Genomic DNA, 20,929 nt, shown 5'->3' on the forward strand with positions numbered 1-20,929 from the left:
GTGCATTGCTCCTAGAGTGGCTAGTGATATAACCTAAGTGGTTAACCTAGCACTTGATAAGGGATAAGAATATTTCTAAATAAAGGCATTGTTATAAAAGTGCACTTAGTTTCTAAGTGTATCTAGATGAATGCCTATAATATGCAATGCCCGTACGCACACCGAAGAATTTTGTTTTTCAAAAGTTTAAGTTGAAAATTGTTTTGAACATAATTCTACTATAACCGTTTCTAGCCTCACATTAACTTTCCTTAATTAAGCATAGTTGGCCAGGCTATACTTAATTAAAGTCCAATAATATGTACTCGAATTAGTTATACTAGTAGTATGTTCAGTATTTTAAAAACATTTTGAAAATTTTTGGCTATAGTTGTGGTTCTCCAAAGGAAAACCGGTATTCTCTATAACCTCCGGCTCTGATACCATTTTCTGTCACACCCCGCTAAAGCGGAAACACGAGGCATGACAGTATAAAGGGTTTCATAGTAAAAGTTAAAAGACAACACCAACCATAGTATTAAAAATCATTACAAATTTACAATGGGTTTGAACAACTTTTAAAAGAAATTACAATGTAAATTGAAATACAACACATGTGAATGCTCCTAAAAGTGAAGTGTCCCTAAGTGCCACTTACCCAATGATTCCTGAAAAAGCATGTAAAACGAGCGTCAACTATAAAAATAGTTGGTGAGTACTCACAGATAAACAAAATAATGTTGGTTCCATGAATTGAAATCAAAGTTTTGATAAAAGTTTCCAATAATAAAAGTATATTGTTAAAATGAGTAAATAAGTTTAAAAAAAAAAACAAAGTTCTTTGTCATCATGAGAGATAAAGTATGTTGCCCAAATAAGATGCAACATTCATATTCTCATGGAAGATAAAGTTCGTTACTCAAACGAGTAAACAAGTTTCATTGCTAAAATAAGCAATCAATTTCGATGCTACAAGGAGCAAACAATTTCATTGCTAAAACATGTATATAAGTTTTCAGTAATAAAAGTTCGTTGTTGTAATGAGAGACAAAGTTCATTGCTATAATTAATAAAAAGTGTGTTGCTATAATAAGTAACAGGTTTGTATGTGTATGAGCAAACAATGAGTTCCCAACCAAGCCTATGACTGATGCCCTATCAAGATCTATGCTTATCGTTCCATAGATTATATGGTATCATGCACTCAAGCAATCGGGCGAGTGAGGAGTTGTCAATTCCTAATAGCGCTATCCATAATGACCATTGGCTCAAAGAGTTAATGGTTGGATAAAAGTATAAGGGAAGGGACTTAAGACGATAAGGCCTCATGTTTCAAGTTTCATAAACATACATAGCAAAATATAGCAATCAATTTTGATACAAATCAATTTAAATACAACGAACAATAAATAGATTTTCGGACATGCTTTTCCACCCCAAAACATTAAAAACCGAAAATAGGGGAGTGCGTGAATACTCACTATGCATTGAGATGATGAAAATGATGCCTTGATCTACGCTCCACTCGTACCACTATCGTTTTCCTACAACGATGTTACACACTAATGAGTCTCTAATTGAAATCTAATACTAGTATACTTACTACTACAAAAGAATTATGCCAATAATGTGTCAAAATTTAATATTAATAAGTTACAAACATTTTTCTGTGAAAATTAAATTTCAATGAATCAGTTGTTATATAACAATTTAAGTGGAAAATTCCCATTATTGAAATGCTAATATTTAACATTTTAAGAGGCGTTCCAATGGTTAAATATTCAAAAACTAAATCAATTTAGTTCTAAAATTTCCCAAACTTTGCATTTCAGTTTTAATTGAAGTCAAAGACCTTAAGTTAAATTTTCTTGAATTTTTTTGATTTGTCTAACTATTTTTCACCATTTTAGTTTCTTGAATAACCATAAAATCATTGATAAATACTAAATGGTTAGTAAAAATTACAAAACTTCAGATTTTGGTTCCAACAGTATTAAAAGACTCCCAGATAAATTTTCATTGATTATAGATATGTATAACCATTTTTCTTATATTTAATTCTCTAAATAGATAAACATTCATAAAAAATAGCAATCAGTTAAGAAAATACCCCAAATTTTTTGTAATGCTATGATTAAACAAACTTAAGCTGGGAAAAATATAAAAATGGATTTCCAAACTATTTAACCCAAATTTATGATTATTGAGCATTTATTCGAATTAAAATTGAAATAAATAGAAAACAGTTTCGAAAATTGCCCAAAATTTTTGTAACACTGTTATTACACATGTAGAAGCTGTGAAAAATATAAAAGATATTTTTCAATTAGTCTTTCCATTTTTCTTTGTTTTATCCTCTTAAATAATCATTAATTGGAGAATAAATATTAAACAGTTAAAGTAAATTACCAAAATTTTTGTAAAGTTCATTTACAGTGTAAATAATCTGGAAAAAATCCCAAATGTGATTTTTATCTACTGGAATCCAATTTTGTGTATTTAAGTGTATTTAATCTTAGAAAATAGGAGAAAAATAGTATACAGAAGAGAAAAATCATCAAAATTTGTATGTAGTATCCAAATGTACTACAAGGTGTTCTGGTAAATTTTCATGAATTTTGGATGAGCAAAACTATTTTTTCTTTTTTTAGGCCAATATAAATACAAAAATCAGGGCAAAATAGGAATGCATTATGAAAAATTCTGAAAATATTTTTCTGAGTCTTATACCTCTGGTAGCAACTGCGAAAATTGTTATATATCATTTTCACATTTTCTAAAGTGCTTTTATTATTTATTGGGACTAAACAAAAAGAAAATTCAAAACCACACTAAACAGTAACAAAAATCGATGAAACTTAATGAGATGTCGTTATTTAGCATAGGGGCCATCCACGAATTTACCTAGGATTTATAGACCTCAGAAATATTTTTTATGATTTATGGCCTTGTTTTCTTGTAACAATTTTAGTAAATCAAGGAAATGATAAAAACTCTTGATATTTTCCAAATCCTCTTATTATCTTACTGGGATTCTGAGAAAATTTTGTTTTGAACAGAAAAGGATTTTTAGATTTTTTTATGAATAAAATCATTTACATGCACTATTAACAATGTACTTTGATCATCAAGCTCTTTAACTTGATGTTCATTACATGCATCACGGTTTGAAGACCATGCATGGATATATTTTGTTCATAGTGATGTTTTTCAAGGAAAAACTTGAATGCATAAGGTAGATGAACCTCTAAAACTTATAAAAATCCGTATTTTAGGGTTTGACATAAGTTTTGGTCCTTGGATTTCACCATCAAACAACATGCATGTTGTTCTTGGGTGAAACCCTACCACCATCATCATCAAACTCGAAATTCATGGTTATTATCATGAATGTTCACAAAGAATGGTGTAGAAGAAGGACAAGTGCAAGAAAAACCTTTAAAACTAGAAAGAAAAGTGAAGGAGATTGAAGGATTTGCGTGATTACCATGAAGAACAACCCTAGAAGATGAAGATTTGAAGGTTAAGAGATGTTCTTGGCTGGAGAATTTCGTGGTATTAGAGAGAGAAAGAGAGAGTTTGAGTGTGATAATTGGTGGAGTGTGAGAGAGAGTGTAGAGAGAGAGAGAAGTGAAGGAGATGGAGTGTGAGAGAGAAGGAGTGATAATGTCTTTTGGGAAGAGGGGAAGTGTCTTGGGAAGAGGGTGGACGGTTTTGAGTGTAAAATGCCCTCCCTCTCTTTTATTTTTATAAAAAAATTCAATTCTTTTATAAAAATATCAAACTTTTTATAAAATATACACCCTAACCAAGTTTTTGCTCATGAAACCTTGATTTTTGACTTATAAATTTAGGGTAAATGATAATGTATTAAATTTTATTTTCCTTGAATGGATTTTCATAATTTTAATTATTATAACATAATATTATAAGGTTCATAATTATTTTTATAGAATTTTTAAGGTTAAAGTTTATAAATTTAGGTTATTAGGGCATTTAGGGTTTTTGAGAGTTTGTAAATCCTTGGGATATCAAAATCAATAGAATTTTTGAGACTTCAAATTATCTTATGTTATTATAACTCTTGTATAGTTATAAGTAATGTTTGTAACTTATTTTATCGGTTTATTGGCATTCTATGTAGTGATTCCGAGATTCAAGTGAAATTGAGGAATCAAGTATACTAGTCCTTGTCTTCAACTTTGACTTAAGTTTCTATGAGACTTTGACCTAATTTCTACTTATAGGTCAAGTGAATGATGTGTGTATATGATTCATGAAAAGGTGTTCGAGTCAAAGAGTGAACCGAATATGGATAGTCACTACAGTTAAGTAGTTGTAGAATTCACATACCAATGTCAAATCCAAGCACATTATCCATTGTTTCTAATTGTTTCCAAGTTTCTAATAGGTTATATCTTAACTTCTAGTTACTAAGTCTAGTATGTGTCGTGCCTATACGTGCAACTAAGTTTATTCAAATCTAGAATCGACTCGAATTTTGACGGTTGTCACATCTGGGCACTGACGCTTCAACAAGTCTTCAAGGAGCTTTCTGAACCACTTCCAATTAATACAAATCCTCCGGAGGTATGTGTCTCATTCAAAGTTGTTAAGGCCTATAGGATTCCGGACCAATCCTCTTTTGGTCCGGTTAGACGACTTCCGGACCACATGTTGGCCCTTATTCCTTCCGATTCCACTTATTTGAAACTTCACATGGAGACTTCGGTTGTGTTTGACCCAACACAGCCTGCCCCAGTCTCTGTTGAACCTATATCGGAAGAGGCCAATCCTTCTAAGTCCGGAGCCAAAGTAAAAAAGTCTGCCAAACGAAAGACTTCGCCCACAAAACCAAAGCCTAAAAAGAAAGACAAAGTCAGTTCCTCCTCTCAACAGGAAGGTACCCATGACATTCTGGCTGATTCTGGCCGACGGCATACCCCACCTACCCACTCATCCGAGGTACCCCTCGATGTTTCAAAATCACTTTCACACACTCACGGGGAGTCTCCTCATAATCCACCATCACCTTCCCAAAAAGGTGATGCCGGTGTTGAAAATAGTTCCTTGCAGCCCCCTGGAACAAACCCACGAGTCTCTTTTGATGATCCCATTATTTCTTCTACACACACACTCCGGAACCCCTGTTCCGGACCCTAAGCTTTCCGGAGATGGAGCAGTCTCTCCGACTCCGGAAGCCTCAACTGGTCTGATACCCGGAAGGTGTACAGGACGACCAGGTGCTAATGATCCCCAATGGGAAGATTTTGTTAACAGGGCCGCATCCAAACGTCCGGATCTTACCAGAGCTCGAGTGGAGTCCACTCTTATCCCCATGAGGAACAGGGCCATCCAAAGCAATATGCCTTATGTTCCTCCCACTGATGCTGATGCAGCCAATGAACTCACTTATGAACTGCCGCCTGTTACCACTCACCAAAACGTCTTCCAAACCAATCCGGATGAAGAGTTGTCCGAAGAAGTCATGCTGGATGATGACACAAAGACTGTTCCGCACACAAATTTCATGACTTCACTCCATTTTAATCAAAGGCATCTGTATCCAAGTTTGCCTATGACTTCGGATCCTCCTCCTCTACCATTTCAGATGGTGAACCAAGCTCCAAAATGCAAGAAGATGATGCTGCAACCAAGTCGGGTCCTTCCACCAATCCTTCTTCACGCCAAGCTCCTCCGCAACACTCTGATTCTGATTCGAAATCATAAGATGGTGACTATATTGACCCCTTCGCTCTCCTCGAGATTCAGACCAATCTCTCGGACACTATGAACAAAGTGTCATCTGTCGACACTTCCGTCACAGAGCTCAACACGAAAATGGATCAAAAAGTCTCCGGACTTGACTCCAAACTTGATGCCATTCTTCAGTCAATATCCCAGCAGTTCGGACCATCTGTTGCTGAAAGAGAAGCCCAACTGGATCAATTAATCTCTCTCCGGCTCAAGCACACAATGGAGGAAGTTTACACCAAATATGATATTCTGGTTTATCACAATCTCAACACCATTACCTCCATGCTCAAAGTCCATGATGACTTGGTGGCTGCTACCAACGACTTGATTAAGCTGACCCACATTCATCATGAGAAACAAATCCAAAGAATGGAGAAGGAGATCAAGAAGAAGGATGAAATGAACATGATCATTCAACAAGTCCTTATCAAGCTTCTTCGCTCCACTTGGAACATCGTTGATGTTCTGAATCGGATGTTTGATGAGATGTTAGCCATCCTAGGGCATCTGTTCGATCACCTTGTTGCACAAGCTCCCACGTCTGAAGCCTATAATACCCTCACTCTTCAACTCAACACAGGCCTTCAGAAAGTCTTCAAAAAATTTGATGATCTCCAGAACACTTTGGTACTTGCACCAGTTCCAAGATCCACCGATGCAAGAGGGGGAGAAGGCCCAAGCCAACCTTGGAAACCCGCCTCGGAATTTACACTCCGAGATGAAGACCTAAATTCTGAAGATGAAGTTCAAGTCGTCTCAGGAATGCTAGGAAACTGCAGAGAAGAAGAAGGAAGTGAAGATGAAGACGAATATATTCCGGATAAAGCTCCTAAGGGAGTTCTTGGTCTTCAAGCTCCTAAGTTGACCCTTCCGAAGGAAATGACAGAAGAGAAAAATAGAATTTGGTCCGCTGTTTCCTGGCCATCCTCTCTTCCTGATGCTCTCCGGATAGGCATTCAAATGGCTAAAGCAAAATCCTTTTTAACTGCTCAAGCCTTCCGAGCCACGCCTTCCATGCAGCCTCCCATTCCGGAGCCAAAGATTGCTCCAATCGACCAGGGTTCACCTCTTCGGATCCCTGATGAAATTCCGGAAGAACCTCTTCCAAATCCCAGTCCGGAATTCACGATTGATGAAAACATGAAGCTTGTTACATCTGCACTTCAAAGAGACAAAGGGAAGAAACCTATGACTGCCGAGCAACAAGCCTTTCATTCCGGACCTCCTCTCAAGCAAAAACATGGATGGTCACAGGAAGAAATCAACCAGGCATTAGAGGATATCATTCGGATCCAAGCTCTAAAGGATAATCCTGATCCAATGCGTGGCATCTCTCCTCTTTTTCGTGAAGTCATTCTTCAGGCTCAAGAAATTGCTCCGTACATGTGCTACGATGTTCCTACCAATGACTCCGAACAGCTGCATCTTCCTCTCTCTCCCTACAGCAAATTCTACACCAAATTTGCTCCTCTTCACCCATCTGACGATCCGAAGATGATTATCCGGACTGAGCGAGAAAGACTTAAAACTTTCTACTCTAAGCACACACAACCTCTCAAGGAAGTGTAGACGAGGATGAGAATTACCAAAGTTCGGGGTTTCGGAAGAAAAATTTTGGTGAAATTTGATATCAACTGTCCTCTATTCCATTTTCACCACCTCCGGAACAAGCCAACACCCCGGACTGTTACTGATGTTGATTTTCCTTCTATGAATCCTAATGACATCCTCACTTTAGCTGCCTACTTCAGAGAAAATCAAAAGGATGACATCAGTATGAGAGCTTACCATGCAACTCTGAGCTTTCTGAAAGATTATGTTGCGGAATTTTTCCAACGAGATTATGAGCTTACACACCTATACGGAACTAAACAATTTGTTCCCAAAATCGACTTTGTTCTTCCGGAAGCTGAAATTCTTGCAGATGGTCCCATTGAAGAACCAGTTGTAGGTTTTGTCTACACAACAAGAAAGACAAACAAGAAGGACTATTTCCGAGTCCTTGACAAACATCTAGTTCCAACTAAAGCTCTGAAGAAGTTCATATCCGGGGCGTCCAAGTCTGATGCTCCGGAATAGGTCAAGGCAAAGTTTGTAAGTCAATTGGCGTGGCACATTGCAGTCCGAGAGTGGTTGTCAGAGCCTACACCTTCATCAAGGAAGAAATGAACTAATATTGCGGGATTGCTAAGTTCACTTAGGGGATATTGTTGGAACCTGAAAGTGAACCTCTAGCAATCCTAAGTACTCATTCCGAAGTGTGTACGTTCCGAAGTGGAGAGTGGTCTGGAATCTGTCCGGACCAGGAAAGAAGAAGATGTGAAGACTGGAGACATTCCGGAATGACTCTCATGTCCGGAATGGATGCTGATCCGGAGCAACTCTATTTTGTCTTAGTGCATTTATTATATTTGTCTTTGTATTGATGTAACGTTTCATAGGACTTAGTCTTTAGTTGTATTTGGAAAATCAGAATGTCAGAATCATTTATTTTGTCCAGTCCTATGTAAGCACTCTAGTTAATTCGATGTAACCTTCACTCCTATTTATAGGAGCATTCAATACAAGTCAACAACGGATCTTTCATTCAACTTTTGGCACTTTACTAAGTTATTTCAAACTTCTTTCAAACATTCTTCTTGTTCTTCATTTATTAACTTTATCTTGATCATTTACTCTCATTCTTCATTTAATGACTTGATCATTTGTTGAATATGTTATCTAAGACTTGACTGGTCTTTCCAGGCTTGACTTGAACACTTATTAGCAAGCAGACATTGATCTTAAGCATTCACTCAAGATTTGAGTTTTCAAACCTTGTCCCTGTGCATCGATCTTGTTCTCACAACTAAACTCCAACGAGCTTCCTTGAAGACCTCCTCCTCTGCACGACTATCATCCACACTCATCTCCCTGACAATACATGCATTTTTGACAACGTGAACGTAATGTTGGTGAGTGCAGAATATTTTATAGTTTTATGCTTTATTTGGTTGTATTAAATTAAGAAACTTTTTTCTTAAATAAAAACCTTTTGTAAGATATTTTATCGACCCTAGCTTACTATCTTTTTAGGATATTTTATCAATCCTAATTTACTATCTTTGTAGGATATTTACCGATTCTATCTTATTATCTTTTAGGATATTTTATTAATCCTAACTTACTATCTTTTAGGATAATTTACTAATCCTAACCTATTTTATCTACCACTCTAAAGCGTCCCTCTTAGTAGTCGGATCTCTAAGGTGGTTGTATTGTATTACCATGAGCCCCCATAATTGACGATTATTGACTAATGATTTCCCCACACGACGCTTTATCGGACGTCAAATGGTGAATAATAAGAAAGTTATCATGCCGAGATTGTAGCTATCAATCACAGGTGGGGTGCCAAACCCCATATAGATCTATACATATCTTTCTAGCTCTCGCAATATTAACGATTCTAGCTCTCACAATATTAACGATTACAGGTTCGGGGTAGCCAAATTTAATCAAGCTAAGGATGAACATTAACAACTCGCTAACGCATTAACCTTAGGTATTTTATCTTTTATCTTTCTTACTTAGTGATTTCCTATAAATATCATAATATAAACCCCTTTAATGTTATATTTCATAATTATACCTATTAGATCTTATAATTATCTAGTATGTATATCATTTGTCATACATATTTACCCTAATTTTGGTTAATTTGAATATTGGATATTTGGGCAGAGTATCAATTAGGTACAGTGCATATCCTTATATTTGACTAGCATTACTTTTACGTACTATGTTATCCTAGGGATTTGGCCATTATAGCATCTAGGTAATATCTCTTCCTATACTATCGAACATCATATCTCTTAGGCATAATATCATAGCTTGCAACTAGGTACAGTATCTATAGCTACATTATCCTAAGATTTCATGCTTTATATAATGGTTAATATTTATAGATATAAATATATCTTGATAAAGCAGTCTGATAAGAATGCATTCCCCCCCCCCCCTGTAAAGCTTATAAAATAGTAAAATGGGGTCGTGAACTCACCTTAGTCGTGTGAGACTGTTGGGGTAGGGTTGAATCAGACTTGGGCATAGGCGCACACCACGCGCGTGATCATCGTGGCTCCATACAGAGAAGGTCGCGTGTCCTTACCCCAATTGGCCATGTCACTCACAATCTACTCGAATCCGGTGTCAGGTGCGCGACAGGCATAGGCGCACACCTGGCGTGCACGGAAATATTTTATAAAAATCATAACTTCTTCGGGCGAGCTCCGATCTAAGCCCTCTTTATATTTATGTGATGATCTCAAGGGGTACTACAACCCTCCTTTAGGTTGCTTTAGCTAGTTTTGACTTTCATTTTTGTGCCTAACGAGGGTAAAAATAAATAATTTTACAAAAATCATATCTCTCTCATATGGATCCCGTTTTCGGAAATCTTTTTCCTAAAGTTTTTATCTTAAGGAGTTGTATGAATCTCCTTTTTGCACTTTTAGTCAAAACTCAACCAATCTCTAAGTACCGTTTTGACGTTATTAATTTTAATTACGCTTTTGATTTCTATTCTATAAAATTCATAACTCTTTCCTTTGAATCCGGATTTTTACAAGTCTTATATCCTTTGGATCAAGTTAACGAGTACTTTCCAAGTATGTTAACCAGCTTAAAAGATGGTACAACTTTTTAGTCGCTTATTTTTTAGCCTAGCATTCGTTTTAACAATAAATGTAACGTCACGATTGATTTTTATTATCTCAAAATCAAATATTACAATATTAAGCTATTATATCTATTTTTCATGCTCTTTCCTAACGGTGATCAGTGACGGAATAATCTCGGTCGTCACACCCAACACACTCACAGATAAAATAACGGTTGCAGACTACGATTTGAAATAGCGGTTCTCGCAAAGCACAAATCCAAATGATGTTTTATTTAATTTTTGCTTCAAAAGAGTCTTTTTTATATGTACTTTATATATATATATATATATATATATATATATATATATATATATATATATATATATATATATATATATATAGAGAGAGAGAGAGAGAGAGAGGAGGGTTCAATTGAGAAAAAAAATGTTGAGATTGGGGGAATCATTCTCAGCCACACATTTATTTTGCCGCAAAACACTTAGGCGTACCGTCGGAAATGAAAAACGGATAAACATGTGTTTTCCAACCAAACATGTTTCATTAAACTATGTTAATCATTACCTTAATATACACAAAAACATATACTTTTTTTTTGTTTTTTTTATTTTTAGAAAGTCATTTTTATCGAAAAACTATTATAAATATATCAAAATTCATAATTTTTTATTCTCTACAAATAGACATCCATATTGATATACTTTTAAGATAAAATAAAAAAAAATTATACTTTCAGCTATCGTTATTTATAAGTGAATAAAAATACATCAGATTTTTACTACAGTACATTCATTATTCACTTATGAATAAAACGTATGTTTAACTTTTTTTTATAGTTTAAGTATCGTTCATATATAAATATGACACATAATAAAGTTTTATTACTTAAAATATATTTTTACATCATCTTTCGTCATATATTATCTTTATATATGAATCAAAATGTGACATATGGCGAAAAAAATTATTTATTAGAGTGTGTGTGTATATATATATTATATATATATATGTGTGTGTGTGTGTGTGTTGGGGGGGGGGGGGGTGAAATCCGTTGAGAACTCATAGTTTTTCGAGAACCCGATAACTAAAGGTGGAACATTAGATCAAAATAAACTCATTAAAGTCATGATCGTAATTTTATCAATCCCATTTAACGTTTAGCTTTTTGTGTTATTGATAATATTAATAGAAAGGTCTAAAAATAAAAATAATAAATCAAATTTTTTCATTTTTAAAAAAAATAATTTTTTTAACACAGGTTTTTAAATTATTTTTGAAAACATGAATTTAAAAAATAAAAAAAAAACTGATTTTTTTTTAAAAAAAAATCTGCAAGTTTTTTTCAAAAACAACAAATTTTGAAAAATCAGTAAAATTTAAAAAATAAATAAATAAATAAAAACTAGAATATTAAAAAAAACAAAAAAATTAACATTTCAGGTGCATATATGTATATTTTTTTCAAGTGCATATATACATATTTCTTATACTATAATGTTTGTACGTAAATAATAAAAAAAATCATTTATATTTACTAATCTATAAACACAACAATACAACTATTTTATTCGATACAAAATAAAATATAAAAAACAAAAAATATACAAATATTCAAAGTGTTATCATTTCTTCATGTCAAGATTTCAATATATTCTTCAATTTATCACTTTTCACCTCTTCAATATTCTCCACAGGTTCTTTTAAATCTATAAGAAATTTTTTTTTTGATTAATACAAGAACACTCACAAAAATGCATATGTATATATCATATAAGATTCACTTGTGATTATATGATGTGATATTCATATGTGATGGTATCTTTTAAGATTCAAATATGAAATTCACAAGAAAAATTTTAAAAATAAATCAACGAATATCACTCACACAAAATGCATCTATACATATAGACGTAATTAATATGTGATTAATTTGTGATTTAAATGTAAATCACATGTAATTCATATGCAAATCACTTGTGATTTACATGTGAATTACATGTGATTCATATGTGAATTACATGTGATTTATATGAGAATCACATGTAATTGAAATGTGATTCACTTTTGATTTACATGTGAACTACATGTGATTCATATGTGAATTACATGTGAATCACATGTGATTTACATTTAAATCACTACACACTTATAGTCTTCCATCTAGAAATGATCCACCGTGAACAATTTAATCTGAAAAGAATCATATAATGAGTTTTTTTTTAAAAAGACATAATCATTCCCACTTCAAATCATGGTAAACTAAATTCTATCAAAGTATTTTCAAATTCAATCAGGATGAATATGAAATCTCAAAAATAACTATAATTTTGGTTATGAATACAACATCTCAAAAATCTATAGATTAATAAATCTCAAATTTCAATTTTAAAAGTTGAATTTTATCAAACTACTTTTAACATAGAGACTTTGTTCTAAATGACTATATTTTGAACTCTGTCGTCCTAGAACAAAACTATAATTTTAGATTTTCAGTTATGACTTAGAAAAAAAATTGAATGCTTTACATCTTATGCGAGCACACCATTGTCGTCAGTCAATTAAACTGTGAATCATGAACCTAGTGAAGGCAACTAGGTGTATATGTGGAGCATAAAATAGAAGATATTGTATAATAATAATTTATAAAAGGATTAGGTAGCAAACTAGAAAAAAAAAATTGCAATTACACAAGAACACATACGACAATAATATGTGCAATAACTCCAGGAATCAATAAACAAAAAATGGATTAATCTTAATGGAGCAGTGGAGGCAAATTGATGGATGAAGGTGAAGCCGAACAGAGAGACGATCCTACAGTTTTAGTTATAGAATGGTGGCGCTAGGTTGAATCGATTCCAGATCCATGAAATATGATTTTAGAACAAAACTTTATGAAGCTCCAACGATGTCGATTTCATATACACATTAGAGGAGAAGTGAACAATAATATGTCTCTGCGACGAAAAAACTAAATCGAAGGTGGAGATGAAATCGGTTGTGTTCTGCGAGGTGAGATGTTGGTGTAGGGTTTTGGGAGATACGGTGAGAATACGTGAATGATACAAGAGAGCATTTAATTGACTAAAATGATCAGTTGGTCAATAGAACAACATCGATTTGTTGATTCTTTTATTGGCCGTCGACGATCTCGACACGGAATACGGACGGTCGGAGGCGGGATGATGGGGATAGAAAGAAAGAGAGAGAGAGTGAGAGAGAGAGAGAGGGGGGAGAGACGAGATGAAGGAGAGCGTGTATAAGTATAGGGGTTTTAGGTACTCAATCGTTAGGGAGACTAAATTATGTTATCCCTAAATTGTCCCCAAATTTATTTCAATAAGATACCCCCGTATCTTTTTTTTCTAAATATTTACAAAAATGTCACAATTCATCTTAACCTTCTATTATTTTGATCTAACGGCTTTTGTTTAGTTCTCGGGTTATCGGGAAACTATAGGTTCTAAAATGATCATTCCTATATATATATATATATATATATATATATATATATATATATATATATATATATATATATATATATATATATATTGTTAACGTATCCCTCAGAGGAAACGTCAAAAGGAAAAGTTAAAACTATGACACGTGGTAAAATGAATCAAAATGTGACATATAGCAAAAAAAATTATTTATTAGAGAGTGTGTGTGTGTGTGTCTATATATATATATATATATATATATATATATATATATATATATATATATATATATATGTGTGTGTGTGTGTGTGTGGGGGGGGGGGCTGAAATCCGTTGAGAACTCATAGTTTTCCGAGAACCCGATAACTAAAGCTGGAGCATTAGATCAAAATAAACTCATTAAAGTCATGATCGTAATCTTACCAATCTCATTTAATGTTTAGCTTTTTTGTGTTACTGATAATATTAATAGAAAGGTCTAAAAATAAAAATAATAAATCAAATTTTTTGATTTTAAAAAAAATAATTTTTTTAACACAGATTTTTAAATTTTTTTTGAAAACATGAATTAAAAAAATAAAAAAGAAAGCTGATTTTTTTTAAAAAAAAATCTGTAAGTTTTTTTCAAAACCAATAAATTTTGAAAAATCAATAAAATTTAAACAAAAAATCTAGAATATTAAAAAAAACCAAAAAAATTAACATTTTAGGTGTATATATGTATATTTTTTTCAAGTGCACATATACATATTTCTTATACTATAATGTTTGTACGTAAATAATAAAAAATCATTTATATTTACTAATCTATAAACACAATAATACAACTATTTTATTCGATACAAAATAAAATATAAAAAACAAAAAATATACAAATATTCAAAGTGTTATTATTTCTTCATGTCAAGATTTCCATATATTCTTCAATTTATCACTATTCACCTCTTCAATATTTTCCACAGGTTCTTTTAAATCTACAATAAACTTTTTTTTATTAATACAAGAACACTCACAAAAATGCATATGTATATATCATATAAGATTCACTTGTGTTTATATCATGTGATATTCATATGTGATGGTATCTTTTAAGATTCAAATATGAAATTCACACGAAAAATTTTAAAAATAAATTAACGAATATCACTCACACAAAATGCATCTATACATATAGACGTAATTAATATGTGATTAATTTGTGATTTAAATGTAAATCACATGTAATTCATATGCAAATCACTTGTGATTTACATGTGAATTACATGTGATTTATATGAGAATCACATGTAATTGAAATGTGATTCACTTTTGATTTACATGTGAACTACATGTGATTCATATGTAAATTACATGTGATTTACATGTAAATCACTACACACTTATAGTCTTCCATCTAGAAATGATCCACCGTGAACAATTTAATCTGAAAAGAATCATATAATGAGTTTTTTTTTAAAAAGACATAATCATTCCCACTTCAAATCATGGTAAACTAAATTCTATCAAAGTATTTTCAAATTTAATCAGGATGAATATGAAATCTCAAAAATAACTATAATTTTGGTTATGAATACAAAATCTCAAAAATCTATAGATTAATAAATCTCAAATTTCAATTTTAAAAGTTGAATTTTATCAAACTACTTTTAACATAGAGACTCTGTTCTAAATGACTATATTTTGAACTCTGTCGACCTAGAAAAAAACTATAATTTTAGATTTTCAGTTATGATTTAGAAAAAAAAATTGAATGCTTTACATCTTATGCGACCACACCATTGTCGTCAGTCAATTAAACGGTGAATCATGAAGCTAGTGAAGGCAACTAGGTGTATATGTGGAGCATAAAATAGAAGATATTGTATAATAATAATTTATAAAAGGATTAGGTAGCAAACTAGAAAAAAAATCCCAATTACACAAGAACACATACGACAATAATATGTGCAATAACTCCAGGAATCAATAAACAAAAAATGGATTAATCTTAATGGAGCAGTGGAGGCAAATTGATGGATGAAGGTGAAGCCGAACAGAGAGACGATCCTACAGTTTCAGTTATAGAATGGTGGCGCTAGGTTGAATCGATTCTAGATCCATGAAATCTGATTTTAGAACAAAACTTTATGAAGATCCAATGATGTCGATTTCATATACACAATAGAGGAGAAATGAACAATAATATGTCTCTGCGATGAAAAAATTAACTCGAAGGTGGAGATGAAATCGGTTGTGTTCTGCAAGGTGAGATGTTGGTGTAGGGTTTTGGGAGATACTGTGAGAATACGTGAATGATACAAGAGAGCATTTAATTGACTAAAATGATCAGTTGGTCAATAGAACAACATCGATTTGTTGATTCTTTTATTGGCCGTCGACGATCTCAACACGGAATAGGGATGGTTGGAGGCGAGATGGTCGGAGGCGGGATGATGGGGATAGAAAGAAAGAGAGAGAGTGAGAGAGAGAGAGAGAAAGAGAGAGAGGGAGAGAGACGAGATGAAGGAGAACGTGTATAAGTATAGGGGTTTTAGGTACTCAATCGTTAGGGAGACTAAATTATGTTATCCCTAAATTGTCCCCAGATTTATTTCAATAAGATACCCCCATATCTTTTTTTTCTTAATATTTACAAAAATGTCACAATTCATCTTAACCTTCTATTATTTTGATCTAACGGCTTTTGTTTAGTTCTCGGTTTATCGGGAAACTATAGGTTCTAAAATGATCATTCCTATATATATATATATATATATATATATATATATATATATATATATATATATATATATATATATATATATATATATATATTGTTAACGTATCCCTCAGAGGAAACGTCAAAAAGAGAAGTCAAAACTAGTATCAGGCTTGGCCTGAGCTAAACTTAGCCGGATCAAGTCCGAGGCCAAGGTCGGGTCTGCGCAAACGCGAGAGGCATAAGTGTGATGGTTATAGCGTAGAGCAGCGCTATAATGTCCTCACCAAGGGATAACATCCCAACGAGCGTGGGACCATTCAGAGCGTCCCACGTGCTCGTCAGATGACAATCACGATCACTGTAATAACCGAAAGATCCTCCTCTAGCCAATGGGGAGAGGATGCAAAAAGGACGTGACAAAGGATCTCCTAGTAGGAGTCCGCCACGTCACGACCCACGAAGGAATGTTCAACAGAATCAGTTGAGGTCCTTATGCCTCTGGAACCAGGTATAAAAGGATCCTTCTTCCCCGTGGGAAGGGGAGGACCCTCTTTCAAGTGAATATTCTTTCCTTTCTCTGAGAAAACGCTGACTAGATCGTCGGAGCGTCGTCCCAGGAATCCCTCCCGGACGTCGGCTAACAATCTACTTTTCATTTTTGTATTGTGATATCAGGAGAGGGCGTCAGCATTAAACCTACCGGCAATCTCTACACTACCGTCTCCAACATATCACAACATCTGGCGCCATCCGAGCGTATCTCTACAGCTATACACTCACAAAACAAATCCACAGAGCAAAAATGGCAGGTGAAACCCCAATATATAGTGTCCGGAACACTGGAGAAAAGTTTGTTGCATCCGATGGAGTTGCTAGAGGCGGACAACCATCCGTTCATGAAGAACACGCGTCAAACCTCACACCAGTTTCATTAACGCCACCGAACTCCACAGCGGAGACGGCGACGAACCCCGCGGCCAACCTATGGCGCCCTGCAACCGAAAAAATCCCACAAGTTGCAATCGTAACTGCAACTCCACAAATCATTGCAACACAACCAACACAGCCCCCTGTACCACAACAACGGTCTCTCCCGCACACCTCTGGCACTAGGACTTGGAACCCCAACACTATCCAACTACAACCACAAATTTCCTCCACGATCTACCGACACACCACTATGGCGAGCTTGCCCTATATGCCGCCCTACGTGCCATAACAGCCGATCTTCAACCCATCCGTGCACCAGATCCCAGGTTTCATCCATACACCGACTTAACCGCAAGTCGCAAACACGCAGATCCCGGCGGGTCAGGGATCTAGTTCTTCCGACTCTAGCGTTCAGTTCTCAGTTCAATCCGAAGGCAATCCCCTCATAGTAGCCGCTCAGTCGTTCAACCCGAATGCATAGCAATACGCGGGAGCGCACCCATATACGCTCCCCCCAATGGGGCAACACGACATCCAGCAATTCGGTCTGATACCATACATGCCTCTGTATCAGCCATATATCTCGCCAACGACCATGCATAGTCAGATGTATGCAAACCCGTACCAAATACAGCAGCACATGTCTTACATCGGGATGTTATCCGCGTACATGGACAATCCCATGCGAAGTGCCAGCTCTAATTTCAGCCATGAGTTGTTGTACTACAAGATTCCGCACACGGCGATGATCCCATACATGCCCAAATATGATAGTACTACAGACCCAGACGATCACATTGACAATTATGAATGGACGATGACTTCCCTCAAGATGGATCGTCGCTTCACATGCATTTATTTTCCTTGCACTCTCACTGGCAACGCTGGCAAGTGGTTCAAATCTCTGAGGCCAGGCAGCATCTCCAGCTTTGAGCAACTGAAATACCTCTTCCTTAATAATTTCATGCAATTGAGGAAAGGCAAGGGGGATGCTAACTCTGTAACGGCATGCAAGCAGAAAGAGGGGGAATCAATCCATGAATATTATGACCGGTTCATGCTGGTGACATTGAATGTTCCAGGACATGAAGAGTTCCTGGTAACAGGTGCCTTCGCCCAAGGATTACTCCCAGGGCCCCTATCGAAGAAGATGCAGGGAACCGTTCCCCGATCTGGGGATGAACTCAAGTTCTGTGTCGAAAATTACTTGAGGCAAATCGAAGGCGAAGAGCGAAAAGATGAAAATATCAAAGCTCTAGCCAATGCATATGCAAAGTAGGAGGAGGCGGTGTCGCGGCCAATCTCGACCCAGCAGGGAAGGCAAGATGGCGAATAGCAGCGACATAATCGTCACCCTTGGCATATGTCTAGACGGTACACACCGTTCTACCGGGATGATGGCAAAAGCGGTCATACCGATGTTCACGCGATCAACAAGGCCCCAGCCAAGGAAAACAAAGACAAGCCTAAATTTTGTGAGTACCATAAAAGAAAAACTCACGACACAAACGAGTGCACAGTGCTAAAGAGGGAGATTGATGAGAAACAACTAGTAGGGAACATTGTTGATATAGCAAAGGACCTCAGGGCAAAATTCGACAAGGATAAACATCAGCCCAAAAATCAAAAGGATGGGGGAAGAGACCGAGAGAAAAGGGTGGAGATACTCAGCATCACCAGGCCCCGCCCATACGCCGACCCCCAAAGCCGATATCCCGATGCAAGGTCGTACCACCAAAACGTCCACAACATAGCATTCTCCATGAATGACCCAAGGTCGGAGCATTGGGATCCCAATGATCCATTGTACATCACAGGTTTCGTTAGTTGACACCGTGTCGAACAAGTTTACATCGAAAACAGAAGCCGAGTAAATGTGATCTACAAGCATTTCCTTAGCCAATTGCCCATCGAATGGAAGGAGTACCTCCAACCACCGCGTCAGGGCCCACTAGTCGATTTCAATGGTCACCACATCTGGCCTACGGGAACAGTTCGACTCCCGTTTACTCTGGTTAGCCATGAAGGGGCAAAGGAGATAACAAGGGTGCTCGATTTCTCAGTCGTCAACTGCCCGGTTGAGCATAACATCCTCTTAGGATGCCCTGCGCTTTTCTAGTTGCAAGAAATTCCATCTACCATCCACGACGTCATCAAATTTAGCACAAGTGATGGATCAGCCACGATAATAGCGACTAGGCCAGCCAATAGGTGTGATGCTCAACGAGAGGCAAGATAGGAAACTCAACTGCTAATGCACGAGTGCCGACCTAGGAACCAAGGAAGAGACGGTGAGATGTGTTTAGTCGGATCACAACTCCTCCTCCACAGGAAGAAACTAACATTAATCTAAGGATTGCTCGCATAAAATACGAGGTGCAAAATACACATCGAAGAACCACTCGCCCACATGCAAACACACCTGTCTGGCTGATAACCGACACTCGTGCCAAGCCCAGAACAAGTGCAATTTCGGATTCAGAGCAAGCTTTGTCTGATGGCAAACGTAAACGAAAGCCCCTCAGAACAGAGGAGGCGAGTACAAAAACACCACCAACAAGAGTAAAATGTCATACCCTATGGCGCACAATTCTTCCCAAAGAAGGGCACCGACAAAGGCCTTCGGAAAGCGAAAGAGCTCCTCTGGTAATTCAGCACACTACCCGGGGCGTAGGTGTGCAAAACCACACATATGGCACCCTCGTCCAGCCAAGGACAGGCGCCTTCCACGGTTGCAGGGCTCGCCGGGTCAAAGGGAATGGAAGGCGACAACAGCCCCAGAGCACGTATAGTGACACATTGTTCCCCCAACCTGGGCTCCGCCAGGGGAAGCAAGAGGAAGCCTCAACCCATGAAATCCCATCCACGTCAGGTGAATAAAGGACGCCAGAGCCCAACAGGGTGCATGGTGTAGCTCCACACAGGATAACCATACTCCTGGCGCCGATACGAAAGTTGGGCATGCGCCCTAGCGCTTAGATACCAAGTGTCTACTGATTTGTGTCCTTCCTTTCTTTTTTTTCTTTTCATTTCAAAAAAGATTAATACAGTTTGCATTTCGAAAGAGATTTCCAGAATTTTGTTTAAATTGCAAAAAAGTAAAGGACGTCACCGCCCAACAGGGAGTGTGTTCTAACTCCACACAGTATAACCATACTCCCGACTCTGAAGTGAAAACCGGGCGTACGCCCTGGCACCTACATACCAAGTCTCTACTGATTTGTGTCCTTTCTTTTATAATTTGCATATCGAAAGAGCCTTCCAGAATTTTGTTTAAATTGCAAAAAGAAAAGAGGTTGTGCATATTTTCCAAGTAGCAACAATGGATGATCACCTATGCTACTTGAGCAAAATCTATGCAGGAATGAAACCGTGGGTCTTAAAAGAGTCATAATATTTACCTACAATGTTCCGATAACATCTCAGAGCTGAGAATGTACAAATTCCAATAAAAGGCACAA

This window comes from Lactuca virosa, chromosome 3, assembly GCF_052849685.1.
Source record: "Lactuca virosa cultivar CGN04683 chromosome 3, Lactuca_virosa_CGN04683_v6, whole genome shotgun sequence".
Taxonomy (NCBI): Eukaryota; Viridiplantae; Streptophyta; class Magnoliopsida; order Asterales; family Asteraceae; genus Lactuca; species Lactuca virosa.